The 9,077-nt window shown below is 41.2% G+C and overlaps 1 long non-coding RNA gene across 2 annotated transcripts in view; it reads right to left on the reverse strand.

Moving 5' to 3' along the window:
• The window catches only part of LOC110396241, a 16,914-nt gene extending 8,407 nt beyond the window's left edge, over positions 1-8,507 (reverse strand). The window contains exons 1-2 of one of the 2 annotated variants that reach the window (XR_002436868.1): positions 5,571-8,507; positions 3,654-3,736 (exon numbers count right to left, since the gene is read on the reverse strand). This is a non-coding gene — a long non-coding RNA (uncharacterized LOC110396241). Of the gene's footprint in view, positions 1-3,653; positions 3,737-4,261; positions 4,459-5,570 lie in introns of those variants that run through there. The other variant, XR_002436867.1, reaches the window with a different exon arrangement.

Raw genomic sequence — 9,077 nt, forward strand, 5'->3', positions numbered from 1 at the left:
CCTTCCTTCCTTCCTTCCTTCCTTCCTTCCTTCCTTCCTTCCTTCCTTCCTTCCTTCCTTCCTTCCAGTAAGCTAGGACCTTGGGTTCTTTACAGGGAATGACAGCATAAGGATTGCAAGCCTTCTGAGGAAGGAACCGTCTCCCTTTTACTAGAGACAGAAGTCAGTTCTACTCAGTTTCTGTGTCTCTAAAAAGGTTCACCAGGTCTGTCTACGTTGCAAAAACTCCTAAAAATGCAACAGCAATGTCTTTACATGGACAGGTGAAAGCAAAGGGAGCTTTAAATGGGATTTGTGCATCATATTCCATCTTAACTGACCCAGGGAACCTCACCTGTCTTGCTTGCTCGCTGAAGCTGGGGCTGCAGCCCAGCAATAGCTGATGCCCATCTAACTGTTGGCTGACGTGGTTCTGCCTTCCCTGGCAGGCAATTTAAATTGCTGTGCAACCGCAGCTTAAATTATCTAACCTGGGTTAGGTAACCCAACTTAGGAACACACCTTTCTTTGTGGTATGTTTCAGCATGACTTTCGTGTTGGTTTTATGTTTCTCACTAAAACAGAGATTGGTACGAAAAACAAATGTATTCAGAGAAACACTACTGAGCTCCAGCAGAGATCTAGCCTTTGGCTACAACAGGCACAGCCCTAAGTCCTGAGAAAATTCCATATACTGTGACTCATTTCTGCATACCTTGCTCAGGCAAAGCTTCCACTTAACTTAATAGGATGTTTTTTAAAAGGGCCAGACTGGCAGTTACACAGGATATAACTGTCGGGCTTTCATATCAAGAAAAGTTAGTTGTCTTTTTTTTGGGAGGGGTGAAAGGGAACTGCACAGTGTAGGTGGTAGAAAATGCCCCTTTTAACAATACCAGGGTTTTAAAAAACGTGTATAAAAATGCATTGACTTTATATTTTCATCATTTTGGTCCTGTTTCAGACCATGCTATACATTAAATACGTAGACAGTACTATGAGCTAAAATTTTATTTCATTACAGTTAAGCACATGCTTAAATTATTTGCTGGACTGAGGCCAGAATGCCTACTGAATCAAACTGAAATCCAGCAATGTCTGTTCTTCCCCTTAAACAAACAACCACTAAATGCAATACAATAAAATAACATTCCCAGAGAAATCTATGCCACAGAAAGAACTGCTGCACTGTTGTATTAGTAATTTGTCTAATGCCCAGTATCTGCACTGTTCACACAACAGTAACGCAGTAGTAATTGGGTAAGACTTCAACTTTATCCTCATGTTTTATTGGACATACTTTTGTAGAGGAAGAAAGTAAAATGAAACTAAGTCTGAAAACAAAAGCAGGAAATGTATTTCCAAATTGCTTAATAAAGTAAGTAATGATATTGCAGTGTTTACAGTACCAGTGGAACCCTGAAAAACTCTGGATTCACTTCCCTCACTGTAGGGTGTCCAACCCAGGACTTGTGCAGTGAGACTTACCTCACAGAGCTACATCAGGCTCTGTGAGGCTACAGCTTCATCAAAGCTATTGATTTGAAGTCTATTTCTGATATAAATGGTACAATAACGCTAGTTATTAGATATTCTGTGTTAATTTTTCAAGCATGCTGAAACATATCCCATCTGTTTTCTATTCTAAGTAGAGCCAATTCATTATATTCTGATTTTTATTGTACTTTGTTGCTAGGAGCATTAAGTGTATTGACAAGTAAGCCAGAGAAAAAGATCAGAAAAACTGTAAAAGAAGGAACAACTATTGGACAATACCCAAAGTCCTATCAAGTACCCGTGAACTGTGAACATTAAGAGCCAGTGAAATAGCAGGAATCTCTTTTGACTTCATTCAAATATGAATCAAATCCTAAACTATAGCGAGTTGTTCCTGTGGGGAAGGCAATTTCTATTATTTTTCTTCACCTAAATATGCAATACAGTGCATTTATTACATATTCATCCCCATTACCAAACAGAACAGTATTTTTAAGTCTTTAGACCTTCAGTAAATCCATGATGCTCCACTGTTTGCAGTGGAGTTATGGGTACTCTTCCATCTTTAGAACTCCTTGGTATTTCGGAATGCTAAATATTCCACAAAGCTTTCTGCTCTGTTGATGAGATAGGCAACTAAGGCAGAAGAATCAAGTGATTTATGCAGAGCTATTGAAGGTTAAGGTCTCAAGGCTTCAAAGTAGAAGCTGTTGGTTCCTAATCTTGTGTCCTAACTTTATCTCCTCATGTCTTGCTGTCTTTCATCGCCAATTTTCTTACAATGAAGCTAAATAGCTTTTATTAATGGAATGCTTATTCAGCACCTTCCTCAGAGAATTACTCATCCTTGATTTTCTGCTCCAAGGTTGTGAGTTTACTAGAAGTCTCTCGGCCCTAGACACAGAAGTCTTGCTGCCTAGATGCAGCAGCAGGATTGGGCCTCAGCAGAAAGGTCTGTTTTACACATTTTCCAAAATGCAAGATTTTGTTTGTTTTGAACTTCCTAATCCTGTTTCTTTCTTCTTTCACTTTGTAATGTTGTAACTGTACTATAAGCAACTACAGCTGGGTGAATTAAGAATGTAATTGGAAAAGTTAAACAGAGAAAGGGCAGCTGATCCTGTCCCAGTTCCCACTGAAACCTACTGATTTAGCATTTGGATCTGTCAGATTATCTGTGAGCTAGTAAGTGAAGGAGGCCCAAGGCACAGGTGTTAGCAGTGGGCTGTGACTGTCCCCACTGTTACAAGACCAGCACATTTCCTGGCAGGACTTTGCCTCGACCACTGTTTCTCCAGCCATGCTGAGGTACAGCTATGCGTTAGCAGGGGCCAGGCAGCATTCTCAGTAAGCAGTTTGTATGTGGGCACCCTGTGGTGGAAGCTGGAGGACTTAGCTTTAAGAATGTAAATAGCTAGGCACAGTTGTATATGATGCATCACACCACACCAGTATGACTTAGGTCCAGAGGCAGCCCATTGAAATTACTGTAATAAATATAACTAATAATTTTTCATGCCTGAATGGACAAAGGGTCTTTCAATTTCACTCTTTCAATTACTTTTATGGCAATTAGACCCACTCAATTTTAGGTGTCTTCTAACACAGCTTTTGTTTTTACACCAAGCAACTTAATTAATTGCAGCTCATATTCATGTGTAGTGCCAAGAAGAGTTTTCCTAAGGTCAAAGGATTTCTCCTGCTGTCCCGACATTTGGACATATGTAGGTCTCAGCTGACATACAGAGCCAGGTAAGAAATCCAGCCTCCAGCTGTGCCTCTCTGCTTTTTTAATCCAGGACTCTCTTCCTCATTCTTTTTGATTCTTTTATGCAACAAGAATGTGGCCAGACAAGGCTGTAACATCTCAACTTCTTTCCTCCTTGCTTTCCATAACTGAGTCTCAGATGCAAAATAGGCAGGTACTCAATAGATTACATGCTGATTGAAAGTTTCCCTGTGGTGATATGTATGTATGGTATCCCATAATTAGGACACTCTTTCTGCACACTGTGAACTTTCTTCAGTTCAGAACATTCCTAAGACCATTACTACATTTTATAAATCATGTTCATAATAAATATTCATTGCACATACATATCAAATTCAAAACCTCTAGCTCTCATTTGGACTTTCATAGGACTGCACATGACATATTACCCATAGAGATGACATACCTGGCATTTAGGAGATTTTTCTTAATTACTTCCTCCTACGCCATAGGTTAGGCTCTTGTCATCTTGAACACATACACATATACCTGCAGAAAAAGAAGACACTTCCATACAATCCTTTCTTATCACACAGGGACATTTGTCTTGCACAATTTGGCTTACACAATTCCTTCAGTGGCACTTGGTAAGTCAATATAATTGTATGAGGATACAGATTTCTGCTGGGTAACAGATTCTCAAGAGATTTTGCAGAAAGCATGAATATTTCTTGGTAAAAGCTGTATGAGGTTCCACAGGAGAATTGTACAAGAGCCACTGATCCCAAAAGGCTGATTTGGTATGGAGAAAGGGCAGTCATGTAAGAAAATCTGCTTTCTGAAGATTTTGTATCTGATAGGGGACAGGAGACTTGAAAGTATTCTGGAGAAGTGCTGCTTATCTCTATAAATATCTCCCAAAATCTGGACTTGCTGTTCAAACAGTGAGTAGGGTTTGCTGTCTGAGTGCAACAACACGGTGAAAGGGAAGCTTCTGATGTATGTGAAGGAGCAGCTTCTATGAGACACTGTGGTTGGTAGGAAAAGATTTCAGTAAACTATTATTAGACTTACTAGGAAGGGATGGTATTTTTATTTGCACACAGAGGCTGCTGCTGTATTTTTTCCAAGTTTATGACTGTGTCCGCTACTCTTGTAAAGATTTCCTTTCTTGCACACAGCTGCAGAGGTCTTGCAAGTGGGAGAAATTCTTCACGCTGTAAGTGCATAAGGGAGCCTGCCTTTGCTCTTCCCAGGTTTCAGAGTCACAGAACCATAGAATTGTTTAAGTTGGAAGGGACCCTTAAAGGTCATCTTGTCCAACTCCCCTGCAGTGAACAGGGACACCTACAGCTAAATCAGGTGCTCAGAGCTCTGTCCAGCCTGATCAGGAACGTCTCCAGGATTAGGGCATCCACCACCTCCCTGGACAACCTGTTCCAGTTCCTCACCACCCTTACAGTAAAAATCTTTTTCCTTATATCCAATCCAAATCTCCCCTCTTTTAGTTTGAAACCATTTCCCCTTGTCCTATCACAACGACAATCCCATTTTTTAGTGGGAAGCTCAAGACTGCCCCGTTACTTATCAAGAGGGACACGAGGAGTATTAACTCCAGTTCCCCCGTTTTTTTGTTTCTTAAAATATATGTGTATGTATACATATATTATTTTCTTCCAGTAGGAAGAAGAGTTACTTTTGAGGGCAGCACTAAGCTGAAAGCTTTAATTTTGGGCAAAAAAAACAGAGGGCTGTCACCAGGTGGGCAGCCATGTCCAGAAGGCACTCTGCCTGTGAGAATGCTGGGATAAATACCAAAGTCCAAACTCTGCCACTCATGTCTAAAATTCACAAGACAGAAAACTCCCTCAGAGACCAATGAATTTCCCTTGAAATGAAGCCCCTGTTATTTTAAAGGTGTGCAATCCAGCCTTTACTCCTACATTTGCTCTGCTGGAGAGGCACAGCCAAGATGGAGGATCTAGGACCCTGCATGTCCAACCACCTGGGTGGCAAGGGGAGATGTTCCTAAAGGGGTATTGGGGGAGATAATACAGATAATGCGGCTTGGTGCTGCTTTGCGTGCCTTTTTTTTTTTTTTTTTTACGGCATATTCTTCATCTGAGGGGGCCGGGCGTCGGGCCCTCTCCCTGCAGCGGGCTCGCTCTCTCCATAGGGCTCTCCATGTAGGCCGCCCGCTGGATTTGTGGCCCATTGTTCGGCCGCCGTTGCCGTGGCGACGGGAGCAGCTGCTGGCGGACGGGCCTTGGCGGGCGGCCCTGGGCAGCTCGGCGGCCCCGGCCGGGCCCTGAGCCCCGCCAGCCGCTCACCCTCCCGCTGCCGGCGGTGGCACGCCAGACTGTGCCGGATAATGTTTACTAACATCGGCCACATGGCTCCCTCTGTACCGCTGCTCTGCCCAAAATGTGTCAGTCCTAGTGGATTGCCAGGCAGCCGGCCAACCCGTCTGCAACGTGCAGAAGAGTCTGTCATTGGGGGCCACCACCTGCCATCCCACTGGAGAGCCTGCCTCCACGGGGCACCGTGGGTTATATACATATATAGACACATGTATATATGCACATTGCATGTTTAGGGTGACAGAGCTGGCCCCACTGCTTGGGCTGAGCTTGTGGGGCGGCTGTGAGGTGGGGAGCTGCGGCTTCCCTCCCAGCACAAAGAGCTCCCATGAATGTTGTGCTTACGCTATTGATAATGCCAGTGGGGCTGGAGGAAACGAGCAGCTCAGTGCTGACAATCTTGTTTCATGTGTACTTTACCAGCATGTTGTTTCTCTAGCAAATTTACAGCGTGAGATTACTGCTGGAGCTAACCTTTTTTCCTTCAGCCAGGGTAGCGAATGTTGCTATTTAAATGCTGGGCCTCCATAGTCCATGTGCTTTAGTTTTTAAAAGAGTGGCATAGTACCCAGGGGAAGTACTTTGTTGTCCAGCTGTGAAACCTGAATACAAGCTTTCCTGTTGGAAGCTTGAGAGGCAGAAAATACCAACTAGAATGAGTTTATAGGGTATAATTTAGCCTAAATCATGCCACAGAGTTAGAAAGTATGGATCAGATCCTGCGAAGGAGTAAGTCGATATAATCCTGTAGAGCAGTGATGCTTACAAGGCCCAGGAGCTGGCAGTACATAAAATGCAGATGAAAACCATCAAGCAATAGTAGGGAGTGGTTTAAAATAAGTGAAATGGCAGGGAAGCTTCCTGATAGGCAGATGATAATTACTTACATTAAAATATCCTTAAATATACACAACTACTTTCAGATTTATAAACTTAAAATGACCAAGTCTGGCAATACAAGGCCATTTAAAGTGAAATGAATATGTTAACACAAAATCACTGAAAAGAGCAGTATTGCCTCATTCTCAGTAGCATATCTTGGCCCTAGAAAGCCTATGTTTCAGAAGTATGCAAATGGATCAAAAATATAAAATAGGAAGTTGGAGTTAAATACAGACATTATTAAATCTCAGTATTTAGTGAAATATCGTATGAAAAATGCATATTTGTGTTGTTCATCCTATCTCTAAACTTATAGAAAAATACAGTCATTTTTTATAACTGTAATTAATTATATCAAGAAACATTCCAAGAAAAAAACCAAAAGGTTGTGCTAACTTTTTACTATTTTTTTAGTGTTTCCATTAAGTATCGACTAAACACTTTTCAGATAGGAAAAGAATGATAGGAGATAATTAGAAAATGGAAAACCTGGACTAATTTTATCTGTCTGCCGTGTGCCCCTAGCCCAGCTTCCTCTCCCTCTTACTGGTGGAATCTTGCCTTCTGTTTTAGTTGTGGACATGAATTCAAATAATATTTTGCATGTAGAGTCAACTGTTTGTCATCTTAGTCTCATATACACAGTATTCTACGATAGCCTAACAAACCACCAGACAATATGATTTGCTCTTTCATCAAATGCAGCAAAATGTCTATGTCTCTTCTGAGGTTTCAAGTTCTCACTAAAAATTCGAGTCTTTTCTTTTTTGGCAATAAAGTAGAAAAAAAACAGTGTGTCTACATTTTGCAGATGGGGTCCTAAATCTCTGAGAGATAAATGACTTCAGTTTTAGCAGGTTAATTTTCTGTGGTTTCTCCTGAATGACATAGTAGTACATTAAAGGAGTTATTTAACTACAACAAATCATCAGTCTACAGAACTACCCCAACTGGCTGCTGGGGAGCCAATACACCAACCAGCATAAATCAATGCTTCGTAAGGATATACCTCTAAGCTAAGCTTGGATTAGAAAACAAAACAAAAAAAAAAGAATTAGGTGCACCATTTGCATCATTTAGATCTGCCTTTTTAAAGCTGTATATTTAGGCATTCAGCAGATGAAAACAAAAGCAAAAATAAAACAACCAGTGTCATATCGCAGTTCAACTATATTCTAGTGTTGCAATCATCACAACAGCAGGACTGCTGTTGAATCCAAGGGAGATGTTATACACAGGTTACCAGTGATGCACCAGTGTCTTAAGAAACCTCTGTTGTACCTCTAAGAAACTCTTGAGTGACACAGACGAAAGTAGTTGTAAGGAAATGTGGCCTTGGTTTGTGATTTTCTTGTTTTGTTTTGACTGCTTTTTTGTTCTGTTGTTTAATAAACTCTGATCCCAGAAGAAGCTGAACAAATAATGATGGACATATATGTTAAAGGAGCGGCCAGGAGCCTCTCAATATAATGTGCATGCCAGGAATATTTTCAAGCCCCCATTGACACAGGCTTTGATTCAGGGCATTTACAACCTAAATAACAAGAGCTGTGTAATTTAACAACTTGAAATGAGTGGTGTTGAACTGGTAACATACAAACAAATGAAGACGGTGATAAAATTTCAGTCAGGTAAAGACAATCCTAGAAAACCTCAGCCTTTCAAGGAAAGTACTGGGTTTTCTTTTTTACTTTTTGCTTTTCTGTTTTCTTTTTAGTCAAAACCTCCAAATGCTTAAAGATTTAAACAAAATAAATAAACAAGAAAATTTTGCAGAGACAGTTTAAATGAAAATCTTTTTTAATAAAAACAATTCCTACTTTCCTACTCATCATCTTGTATGAATGTTACCATCAGGCCTGAAACCGGTGTAATCAGTTTATTAGCTAAACATAAAGGCAGGTTGGCTGCTGCCAGCACACAATGTCTCTAATTCTAAATATTGTTTTCCTATTTCTGATGTGTGTTCCTGACATCACAGCTATCACAGTGTCATAGTACTATAATAATTCTCTTCAACTGCTCCCTTCATATTTTGCCTTACTATTGTTTTTTGCTTATTTATATCTCTGACAGTTTCCTGGATCTCATCATTACCGGTGGTGAGATGTGGTGTCACCACTATGACCCGGAGTCGGAACAGCAGTCCATGGGGTGGTGACATTAACTCCTTATTGAGGAAAAAGTTCAAGATGCAGCCCTCAGTGGGCAGAGTGATGTGCACTTGCTTAGGACAGGAAAGGGGTGATCCTTCTGGATTTCCTGGAACCCAGGCAAACCATCAATTCTGGCAGCGACATTGTGACACTGACTAAGCTGAAGGCTTGAACTTCCAGAGTGGGATCAGAGAAGAAGGCATTTCTCTTGCAGAACTATAATGCCAGGCCTCATGCCAGTTTGAAGACCATGGAACACATTGCTAATATTGGATGGACTGTCTTACCACATTCATCGTATAGTCAAGATTTGTCGCCTTCCGACTTCTATTTGTTTGGGCCAGTGAAAGATGGACTGTGTTTCCAGCATTTTCCTAGCAATGACACCATCATCATAAGTGCCTGTGAAACAGTGGGCCACCTCTGCTGGTGCAGATTTTATGAGTGTGGCATGCAGGCTCTTGTTCATTGCTGGCGAAAATGCATAGCTAA

Source organism: Numida meleagris, chromosome 3 (genome assembly GCF_002078875.1).
Source record: "Numida meleagris isolate 19003 breed g44 Domestic line chromosome 3, NumMel1.0, whole genome shotgun sequence".
NCBI classification, from domain to species: domain Eukaryota; kingdom Metazoa; phylum Chordata; class Aves; order Galliformes; family Numididae; genus Numida; species Numida meleagris.